The 9,537-nt window shown below is 54.2% G+C and overlaps 1 long non-coding RNA gene across 1 annotated transcript; it reads left to right on the top strand.

The window, feature by feature from the left end:
• Window positions 1–214: 214 nt before the first annotated feature.
• On the top strand, window positions 215–8,525 carry LOC111815719. Its single transcript, XR_002820371.1, has 3 exons — window positions 215–374; window positions 6,376–6,594; window positions 7,238–8,525. It is a non-coding gene; the product is annotated as an uncharacterized LOC111815719 (long non-coding RNA).
• Window positions 8,526–9,537: the final 1,012 nt, after the last annotated feature.

Here is a 9,537-nt window from a genome sequence, read left to right as displayed (position 1 = left end):
GTCCTGGTTCAGATGCCCAGGAGATCAGGATGGGGATTTAAATAGCCAGCGACAGGCCGATTGTGTTGTCAGGGCTCGACTGAGTCAGGTTTAATTGTTGCTGGGTGCTGAAATGATGAATGAGACACGCTTTAAATAGGAACCATAAGTGTTTCAGCTTTGCCCTGGGCGGGAACTGCAGAGATTTGTTCTTCTCTGCCAAAGGGCTGGGACTCGGCAGGGGCAGTGGATGGCTGGGCAGCTGGCTGTGTCACCGGCTGGAGGGTCCTTCTGCCCCAGGACAGATCGAAGGGAGAGGAGGTCTCGATGCTGGGTCACCTGATGGAATCATCCACCCACCCCCAGGCATCAGCCTCTTGCAGTTGAGGCCCCTGGTGAGCCAGCGCTGCCTTCCCTCCCCACCTTGCACTCTCTGAAGCAGAGAAGCTGCTGGGAAAGAAGGCAGGGCTTGGAGCTGGAGCCCAACCTGGTGTGTCTCAATTCCGCCCCTGCCTTGCTGTCATGAGGTCCTAGGCTCCTGCTGCCTGGCAGCCTCAGATTGATCTCTAGGCCAGAGCCAGGCCGGGAGGGTTGGTGAGGTGGCAGGAGCACAGCAGCTTCCACAGGCAAGGAGGGCGTGGGACAGGTGTGCTGCAGGTCCCCCTGCCTGCACCTGGGCGGGAGGCCAGTGGGGCCACGCGCCCAGGAGGCCCCAGGAAGCCGTGCAAATGCTGGCTTGAGAGCCTCTTCTTCCGGGGTGTGCACACGGTTCCCTGAAAGCCCCCGCAGTCCAGCGGGAATGACCCTGCCAAGGCATGGGCCGTTACCCAAGCTCAGGGCCCACGGTGCTGGGCGCCCCACACCTTGCCTGCTCACTAGTCTGTCCTGGAGGGGTGTGCCTGCCATCTGCCCTCCACAGTGTCACAGCTTTACTTTCAGGGGGTGGAACCGCTGGTTACACAGAATTATGCAGGACACAAAGATTACAGGTGCATGGGTAAGATGGGCCGAGACTTTTCTTTCTGATGTAGGGGTAAAGGGAACGTCCCTCCCATTATCTGAAGGTTCCATAATTGAGTCTGTTGAAATAAACTGACAGCAGATGGCTGAACAGGAGAAATGGCACCAAGCTGGTTGCGGGTGGGCACAGGAGTCACACACGTTGTGACTCAGGGAGGCCAGATGGGTGAAGCCTGAAGAGTATTCTGGCTGTAAAGAGAACAGGGCTTGGGATCCTGCGGGTGGGCGGTGGCAGCAGGGGGTCATGGGAAGGCGTGGAGGGCACCCTGTCTGTGGAATAAAATAGGCCTTTATCCCAGTGGAAGGCTGCTTGTGGGGAGTCTCTGGACGGGCCCACCCTTTGGTCCCCTTTGCCTGTGTGTCCACTGAGATACCAGGGAAAGGGGCTCTGACCACTGTGCCTGCGGACAACATCCTGTGGGCAGACAGATAAAGGGTGCTCAGGAAAACCCCTCTCTGTGCTGTGGGAGGTAACGGGACGTAAGAGATGGGGCAGGGGTCAGAGACTCAGTTCCCTGGAGCTCAGAGAGCTTGGAAAACCAATGCACCATGCCTCAGGTATTGTTTCTTGAGCTCCCAAAGTATCCCTTGTTCTCTATTTCTTCCTTTAACATAAAAAATATAAGGGCTGGGACTCATAAGAAATTTCTTTCCTTCCTTCCTTTTTGTGGTATTGGGGGCCCAAAGCCACTCTACCATTGAGCTACATCCCAACCCCCCCCCTTTTTTTTAAATTTTGAGGCAGTCTGGCTGGCATTTGCAGTCCTCCTGTCTCAGCCTCCCCAGTAACTGGGATTACATTCATTTGCCTCCACCCTGGGCTGTGAGGGTTGACTGCAGGCACAACCTGGGTGTGACTTCTCTTTGGAGGGAGTATGAGGAGAGGAGGGGTCTAGCTCGTGACCGTTTGCAGTGGGAAGTGAGCTCTTACTTCCACCTTAGTGTCACATGGATGACTGGGACTGTGCCACAGTCATGCCTGAGAGAGTGACAGGGACTGACAGCGCTAGCCACACTCTTGTCCTCTTCCCATGGGGCATCCAGGGGAGGGATTCAGCATGGCTCTGTCTGCCAAAATAAACTTGCATTGTTTCCAGCTCCACAAGAGGTCTGGAGCTGAGCAGTGTTGGCAGCCCCAGAAGGAAACAAGGCGGGGGAGGAAGAGGCAGCTGGGCCGGGCGGGCCCCTGCGCCAGCTTCCCCTGATGGCAGAGACTGCTAGGGAGTCCCAAAGCCCATCCCAGACACACCGCAAGAGCCTGGGGTCTTGGGGACACAGATGAGATCAGCACTCGCTTTGCTGGGAGTCAGCCACAAGCTGGGCATGCTGCTGCCGACTTGTGTTAGTGGGCTGGGGAGGCGCGCTGACCTGGGTTCAGATTCTGACCCTGCCAGCCGCTCACTGTGTGCCCTAGGCAAGCAAATGACTTCTCTGAGCTTCTGTTTCCTGTAGTAAAATGGAAAGGATATCTGTGGCATTTAGGAGGAGGCAGTGTAAGTGAGCGGCTCTGCAGAATGGGTGGCAAATGCATGCAGTCGCTATGTTAGTCGTTATTACTGAATTTGCCGAGAAGTAGGTTTCCTTAGTACCTCTGAACCTTGCAAACAGGCCCAGTAAACCTGAGGCGCTTTTTCTGATGTCTGATGATAACTGGTGGCCTCCGAAATCAGACCAGGTCTGGCCGGCTTAAGGCTCATGTCATACCTCATCTGAGGTAGGGACCTAGGACAGGAAGGTGGAAGAACACGGAGGCTGCCCGGCACTATACAGGCCGACTGCTCCCCAGACTGTAGGTTCAGCCAGCTCTCCAGCTGGGCCTGGCTCACCACCAAGGCGTGGGCTTCCCGCAGCTAGGTCCAGAGCTCCTCCGCCTTCACAGCCCTCGCCTGGAGGCAGCATCTGCGGCTGGGGTCCCACTTTGAGCCTCATCTGCACCTTGGAACCCAGGCCCTGCAGGCTGTGCTTCCCCTCCTGCATGAACCCCCCCGCTGACCCTGAGCCTGAGTGGGCCGGGTCCCTCACCAGCTGGGCCACCTGAGATGTGCGACTTGCTCTCCCTGAGCCTCAGTTTTTTCATCTGTGACACGGGAACAATAGCATCTAGCTTTGTGTGTGAGACCCTGTGAGAACCACACACGACAATGACCTGGCTGGGAGGTGCTTGGAGGTGTGGCCCTCCTGCCCTGGCCTCTGCACTCCCTGGCTGTCCTGCTCCTGCTGACCAGGCGACCTGGGCTCCAGGTGGGGACCTGCTTTTCACTGATGTAGAGTCAGTGCACATCATCCTTAATGAAACATGAATAACTCACATGCTCATTAAACGCAGCCCCCACGAAAGCGTGGGCTTGCATGGTTTTCCAAATGCTGTCAACTGGGAGATATCTCTGAATTCCTTGTACATCAGAAAGTTTCATTTTGCTGCCAAGACTGTCAACTTTCTTCGCCTTGAATAGGGTGGCAGGCAGGGCGGGGCTGGGATGGATCCAGACCTGCCTGCTGATCCTGACTCTGCCAGTGACGAACTTAGAGCAGAAGCAAGTCGCTCTGCGACGCTGAGGCCTTGGATTCTTCCTCTGCCAAATGCGTGTTGTATGTGTTGGATTCTACAGGATTTCCCTCCTTCCTTTCTGGGTCTAAAATTCTGGAACATGTTCTGGCCTTGTCCTTCTGTCCCCCTCGTCTCTAGCCTCTCTCTCCCGCAGCTAGGGCCCCTTTCTCCTCTGGCCTCTCCTCCCGCAGTCTCTATCTTGCCAGTCAGGTCAAATCAGCCCAGACTTTGGAGAAAAAACCTCTACGCATTCCTGGCAGGCCACAATCTTCTAATGCCCCTTCCTGCAAAAGCAAAAGCAGCCCTTCTTTGGGGTGAAAAGAAGGGCAGCCAAAAATCTGTGCTTCTATTGTGGGGTCCGGGAAGGCGTGAGGGGGTGGCATCTGCTCAGGCAGTGAAGGATGGATAAATTTAGATGTCAAAAAGGCCCTTCCCTTGCTGCAGCTTTGAAAAGGGCTCTTGGGGCAGCCTAGGGGCCCTCATGTCACTTAGTGGAGCTGGCTTCTGGCCCCCAGCTGGCTTCTGGCTCAGCGGGGTCTCTGAGCCAGAGGGAAGCAGGGTGGAGGGTGGAGGTCCCAGGGGAGCGTGGCCTCCAGAAAACCCGTCTGGTGGAGCTGCTGTCTTGGGTAGTGAAGGGGAGGGCAGCTGAACTGATTCAATTTCTTTCCCACTGAGTCATCTGACTGAGCGTAAGAGAAATAGCAGATCGGAAGACTGCCGAGTACAGGAGGAGGAATTGAGAAAGAGCAGGGCAAGGACAGGGACAGAGGGAGGCAAGGGGGAAAGAGACACGGAAGAGGGGGAAACTGGAAAAAGGGAGACAGAGAGGGAGGAAGAAGAAAAAGAGAAAGAAAAGCAGGAAGAGGGAAGGGAAAGAGCGAGGAAGGACAGTGTTTGCCTGTACAGCGTCATCTGAATGCTCACCCTCCACGACAAGGGCTGAGAGGGCATAGCAAGGCCAGCTGGGACACACACGGCCGCCCTTGTGCCATCCATTGCGCTGTGGCCCCCAGCAAAGACGAGCTGCAGGCCTGCTGGCCCCACAGCTCTGGGGGTACTGTGTGCGGAAAACACAAAGAAAACCAGGGCCCTGGAGCCTGTGGAGACCATGCAGGGCCTGAGGCTGATCAGACAGGGATGTGATGGGACAGTGACAATGCAGAGCGCCCTGTCCTCTCCACGAAGCCAATCAGGACACTCTAGGCTGTGTTCACATTGGGATGCTTTGAGTCTATGTGACGGGAACAAAATGCAAGGCGAGTGCTTGCATCTGAAGCATTTATTATAGTAAAAGACGCGCCACTTTTAATCCTCCTCACTGTGCAGCTCAGACTCATAGCGATCCTCTTGTTTTTAATCTCCCCAGCGTTGGGATTACAGGCGTGTGCCACTATGCCCGGACTCTGAGGTTGGCTCAGCCTGCCCTGGGGGTGGGGCTGGCAGGCTTGTAGTGCTGGGGATCGAACCGCGGTCCTTGCGCTTGCCTAAGCTTGCCTAAGCTTGCCTAAGCAGGTGCTTTAGCCCACTGAGCTATCCTGCCAGCCCCTGTATATTAATTTCATACCCAGAACTTTGCTTATCTCCCTTACTTGGGCTAATAAATAATACCCATTGACTCTTCGATGGGTATTATTCTATTCTATTATTCTATTCATATGGTAATATTACCCATACATATTTAAAGTTCTGTTTCTTTTTCTCAGTCGTCACCCTTTAATTACACTATTTTCTTTCTTTACTGAAATGGGCAGGGCCTTCAACATAGTAGTGACCCTTCCTGTCTTGCTTTCCATTCCTAAGGCAGGAGATGGGGCGAGAGAGTCCCTTCCAGTGCAAATCTCTTAATTCCTCTCCTGAGCCTTCTACTGGCTGAGGTGGCTACTCATAGCTTTTAGAATCTTTTCCTGGGCTAGGGTGAGAATCGTAATTTGTTCTCTGACCTTTGATCGATCGCTGCGTCTCTGCAGCCCAAATCTAGAAGATCTTGGAGGCTTCGATCTTCTCCTCCAACATTTCGTGCTTGTTGAATCATTTCCTTTCCAAACAGTCCTTTCCCCGAATGTCCACACTGTTTCTGCTTATGTCTTGAGGCATGACTAATCTTCCAAAGAACTATGATGGCTGATAGGCGGGCAGTTCCATGTCCTTGTTTTGAAATACTTTTCGACCTTTGGGTGGGAGAGATGGGAGGAGCCACACCCCAGCCCTTCCTGCAGAGGTGGTGTGTGCTACACACACTGTGCTCTCCGGGTGTCTCAGCTACGTCGGGTACAAGAACCCCCCCCACCCTCATGTGGCACAGTTGGACTCCTTTGGTCCACCTGCCTCACCTGATAAATGCCCAGCATTCTTTTCCTGGGTTGGTATAACAAACAGCTACTGGAAGGGGGAAGGTTTGGAAAGTAAGTGCTCCATGTTTTCTCTGTAAGGACCCACAGAGCACATTTCTTTTGGAATTTTGTATCAGCATACCTGGTCTCCCCAGCTGAATAAACATGTTTCTGCAATGGGATTATACTTTTTGGAATTTTAAAAAATAAGTTTTTCTATCTTGTAGATTTTGTTCCAGGCTTTCTTGTGCGAAAGCAATGTTTGATTCTCAGTTGAGAAGCTAGTCCTTGATAAGAAGAAAGGGATTTCCAGATCCCTTTGACACTCATTTAACATGTCAAAAGCTAGCCTCGATGCTAGGCGGACCTGCCCGCGGGAAAGCTTGCCCCTTCCACCCTCCTGGACTCGAGGAGAGGGAGGCAGGCAGGTGGTCAGCCCTAGAGCTGGCGGCTGTCACTGCCATTATTGCCTCCACCGTCTTTCCTTCCATGTATCAGCACACCCTGGCAATGTCTGAAGCATCCAGATGTTTGAAGGCGACAGTGGGGTCCCTGTCCAGCATGTGGTGTGCAGCTGGGCAGGAAGCGGCAGGCAGGGCAGCTGGGACAAGCACCCAAGCTGCTCCCAGGAGAGCCAGCAGGGTGGCAGGGACCTGGCAGCAGGACAGCTGGTCACCAGAGGCACCAGTGACCCAACTACCCACCACAGAGACACGGGTACAGGCAGCAGGCTGGCTCTGCCCCTTGCAACAGAGGGCAAGAAGCACCGGGGCGCGATGGGACCCTGGGGACATCTCCGTGGGCTGCTGTGCGGACTTGGTCGGAAGCGCCTGCTCTGCAGTGTACAGGAGACAGAGAAGGTGGCCTCAAAAGGCGAGCCTTGCTGGAGTTGTCCAGGTTACCTAGAGATATAGTTTTCATCAGTAATTCAGACTGGAAATTTACCAAGTTGGATAAAATGTAGAGGCTCCCCACACCCAGTGGATCTGATAAGAAAGGATAGGTTGGTTACAAAGAAAAAATTAAAGCCACATTTCTCCATAATCACACTGGAGAGCGTAAGGGCGCTCTTCTCCACATCCTTAGTGTGAAATAGAATTCCTCACCTCTTCACAGCCCTTGTTAGCTGTGGAGCTGACAGCAAACCCTCCTGCACCAGGTTGGGGAATGGGGGCTTCAGAGGGTGTGACCAACAGGGTTGTGTCACAACTTTTGGGGTCCCCAAGCACTTTGACACCTATGGGCCCCTTTCACCCTAAACATATTTACAATTGTGTTAGTATAAAGATATGACATTAATGTCATATATTAAAACATTTTTCTTTAATCGGAATCTTCTTTATCTCTTATGGCTTTACAGGGAATTTCAAAGGCCGAGGCCCAGTGTCTGCTGTCGCCCTTGTGTCTGTCCAGTGGGCCTGTTGGACTGAAGGACATTGTCTCTTCGGCCACTCTGCCCATGGCAAGAAGAAAGCTGGTTTCCTTTATTCATTTCCACGGATTTGGTTCTCTTTTGCTAATTTAGTGATTTTGCTGCTTATGCGGTTTTCATTGTGAGTCACCTGCAGAATTCTCTTTGGAAGTAGGTGGGGCATAAATTATAAATATAAATTCTCTTTGACTCCCTCAGCATTTAGCACAATGCCTGGCTTTGTGCTCCGGGCGGGTCCTTGTTTGTTGACTGTGCCGGTAAATGGCTCCCCCCTCTTCCGCCCTCCGCCCACCACCCTGGCCCTCCCGGCAGCCAGATGCTGAGAGCAGGCACGCTTCCCTTCTTCTCTCTCCTCCGCTCTCCCCCTCAAGATTCCTTTTTCCTTCTGCTCTGCCAGCGAGGGAGGATGCCAGGCTCAGAGAGGGCGAAGAGTCACCCAGCAAACGGTGGGACCACGTCAGCCTGCCCACCCAACCACGGCACATGGCACGTGACACGTGGCATGTGGCAGTAAGTCTGCCTTTCAGTCCAGAGACCTGCGGGAGTTAGTGCTGAGATCCGCTCCCTAGGCCGGAAATAAAGGGGATCACCGTGAGCCACAGTGAAGGAGTTGGGGATGTGACACCATGTGTCCATCAGGAGGGCGGCAGCAGAGTGCACTGCCTGTGCCAGCCAGACCCAAGCGCTTATTATTTGCCAGGCACTAGGTCTCGAAGATGGCAGCGTGGCATCTGCACCTGGCAGGCCCGACCAAACGCACAGATTCACTCACACACACAGAGCCAGAGCCGCAGCGGAGACGCCCATGAATAAAACATCTTTCCATTGAATCAAGAGAAGACGAATCAGAAATTGCCCTGTGATGGGACTGAATCTGCGATTTAAAGAGGGGAGCACATGCACATTTACTTCTGCTCCTCGCTGCAGGCCCTCCAGGCCCACCCCCCACCCCCTAGGGTGCTGTCACACTCAGAGATCTGAATTAAACAGATTCAATGGCGCCTTGGGTTTGGGAGGCGAGAAAAGGAGAAGGTGGAAGAGTAGGTTGTAGAATAAATTAAAAAGAGAGCAAAGGTTAGAGAGGAAAGTGGGTCAGGCAGAAAGATCTGGAATGTTCCAGCTGGAACAATCATTACTAGCCATGCAAAGGGGGCGCGTTTTTTGAATTCTTCCAGTGCCAGGCGGTGTTCTAAGCCTTTTTTTTTTTTTTTTTTTTTTTAACCTATTAGCGTATTTAATCCTTCCAGTAGCCCAGGAAGGCCTCCTCTGCCACGAACAACTCCAGGTGACCTGTTAGAAGCTGGGGTGCCTGTCTAGAGGCCCCTGTCACATGCAGCCTCTACTCATCCTGATGCCTGGGACACTGGGGGACAGGTATGTTGGGTGGGCCGTGCAGCACTGACGCTGGGCAGGACAGTTTGCAGTGGGGTGGCGGGATGGGGTGGATCCTGGCTCACGACTGTTGACTCTGGGACCTGAACGGGTGCTTGCTCCTCCTCTGCTCCGCTTCCTCATGCATCACAGGAGGAGGGAGCACGGAAAGGACTTAAGGATTCTGCCCTGGAAGGGTCAACGCAGTGCCTGAGCAGAGACTGCGGGGAGTGGCAGGTAGTCTCCAGAGCGCGATTCCAGTCCTGGTGCTCGGCATCAAGGCCCAGCCTGCACCCAGCAGTAGGAACTGCAGAGAGGTGAACCGCTAGACAGATGGCCCCGCCCACAGAGCCTGCCCCTCAGCTAAAGAGCATCCTGGGAGGGGTGCTGGATCGATGCTGGGCCTGGCCAACGGAACCACTTCAGACACGGACAGCCTGCGATGGGCCGTGGCATGCTAGAGAACAACTCCAGCCCTTGCCCCGAACTGCATCACTGTTGGGTGGGGAGCAGAGATTCTCCTATATGAACCAAGGGGTGGACCAAGCGAGGTTTCCCCAGGGGCAGTGTGTGGTCCTGGCCACCAGATCCGGTGAGCTGTAGGTTGGGTGTAGATGTGGGCTGGGCACAGAGTGGTAGGCAGGTGGTGTGGGATGCTCGACTGACCTGCGTGGAGGACTAGCTAGCACCTCTCTCTGTGCTGCGCTTGCTTCTCCCCGCATAGCCAGCCGTGCACGGTCTCCTCTCCTCTGCCTCTTTGGGATGTGTTCTTGGCAGAGTCCCTCTGGGCTGGGCCGACTCTGCAGTTCGCAGGCGTGGGGTACATGCTGCAGGGTGCCAATCAGTGCTCCACTGAG

The sequence above is a fragment of the Octodon degus genome, unplaced genomic scaffold (genome assembly GCF_000260255.1).
Source record: "Octodon degus isolate 3935 unplaced genomic scaffold, OctDeg1.0 scaffold00020, whole genome shotgun sequence".
NCBI lineage: Eukaryota > Metazoa > Chordata > Mammalia > Rodentia > Octodontidae > Octodon > Octodon degus.
Note: the sequence above shows the minus strand (reverse complement) of the source record. Positions and strands in the feature narration are given on the sequence as shown.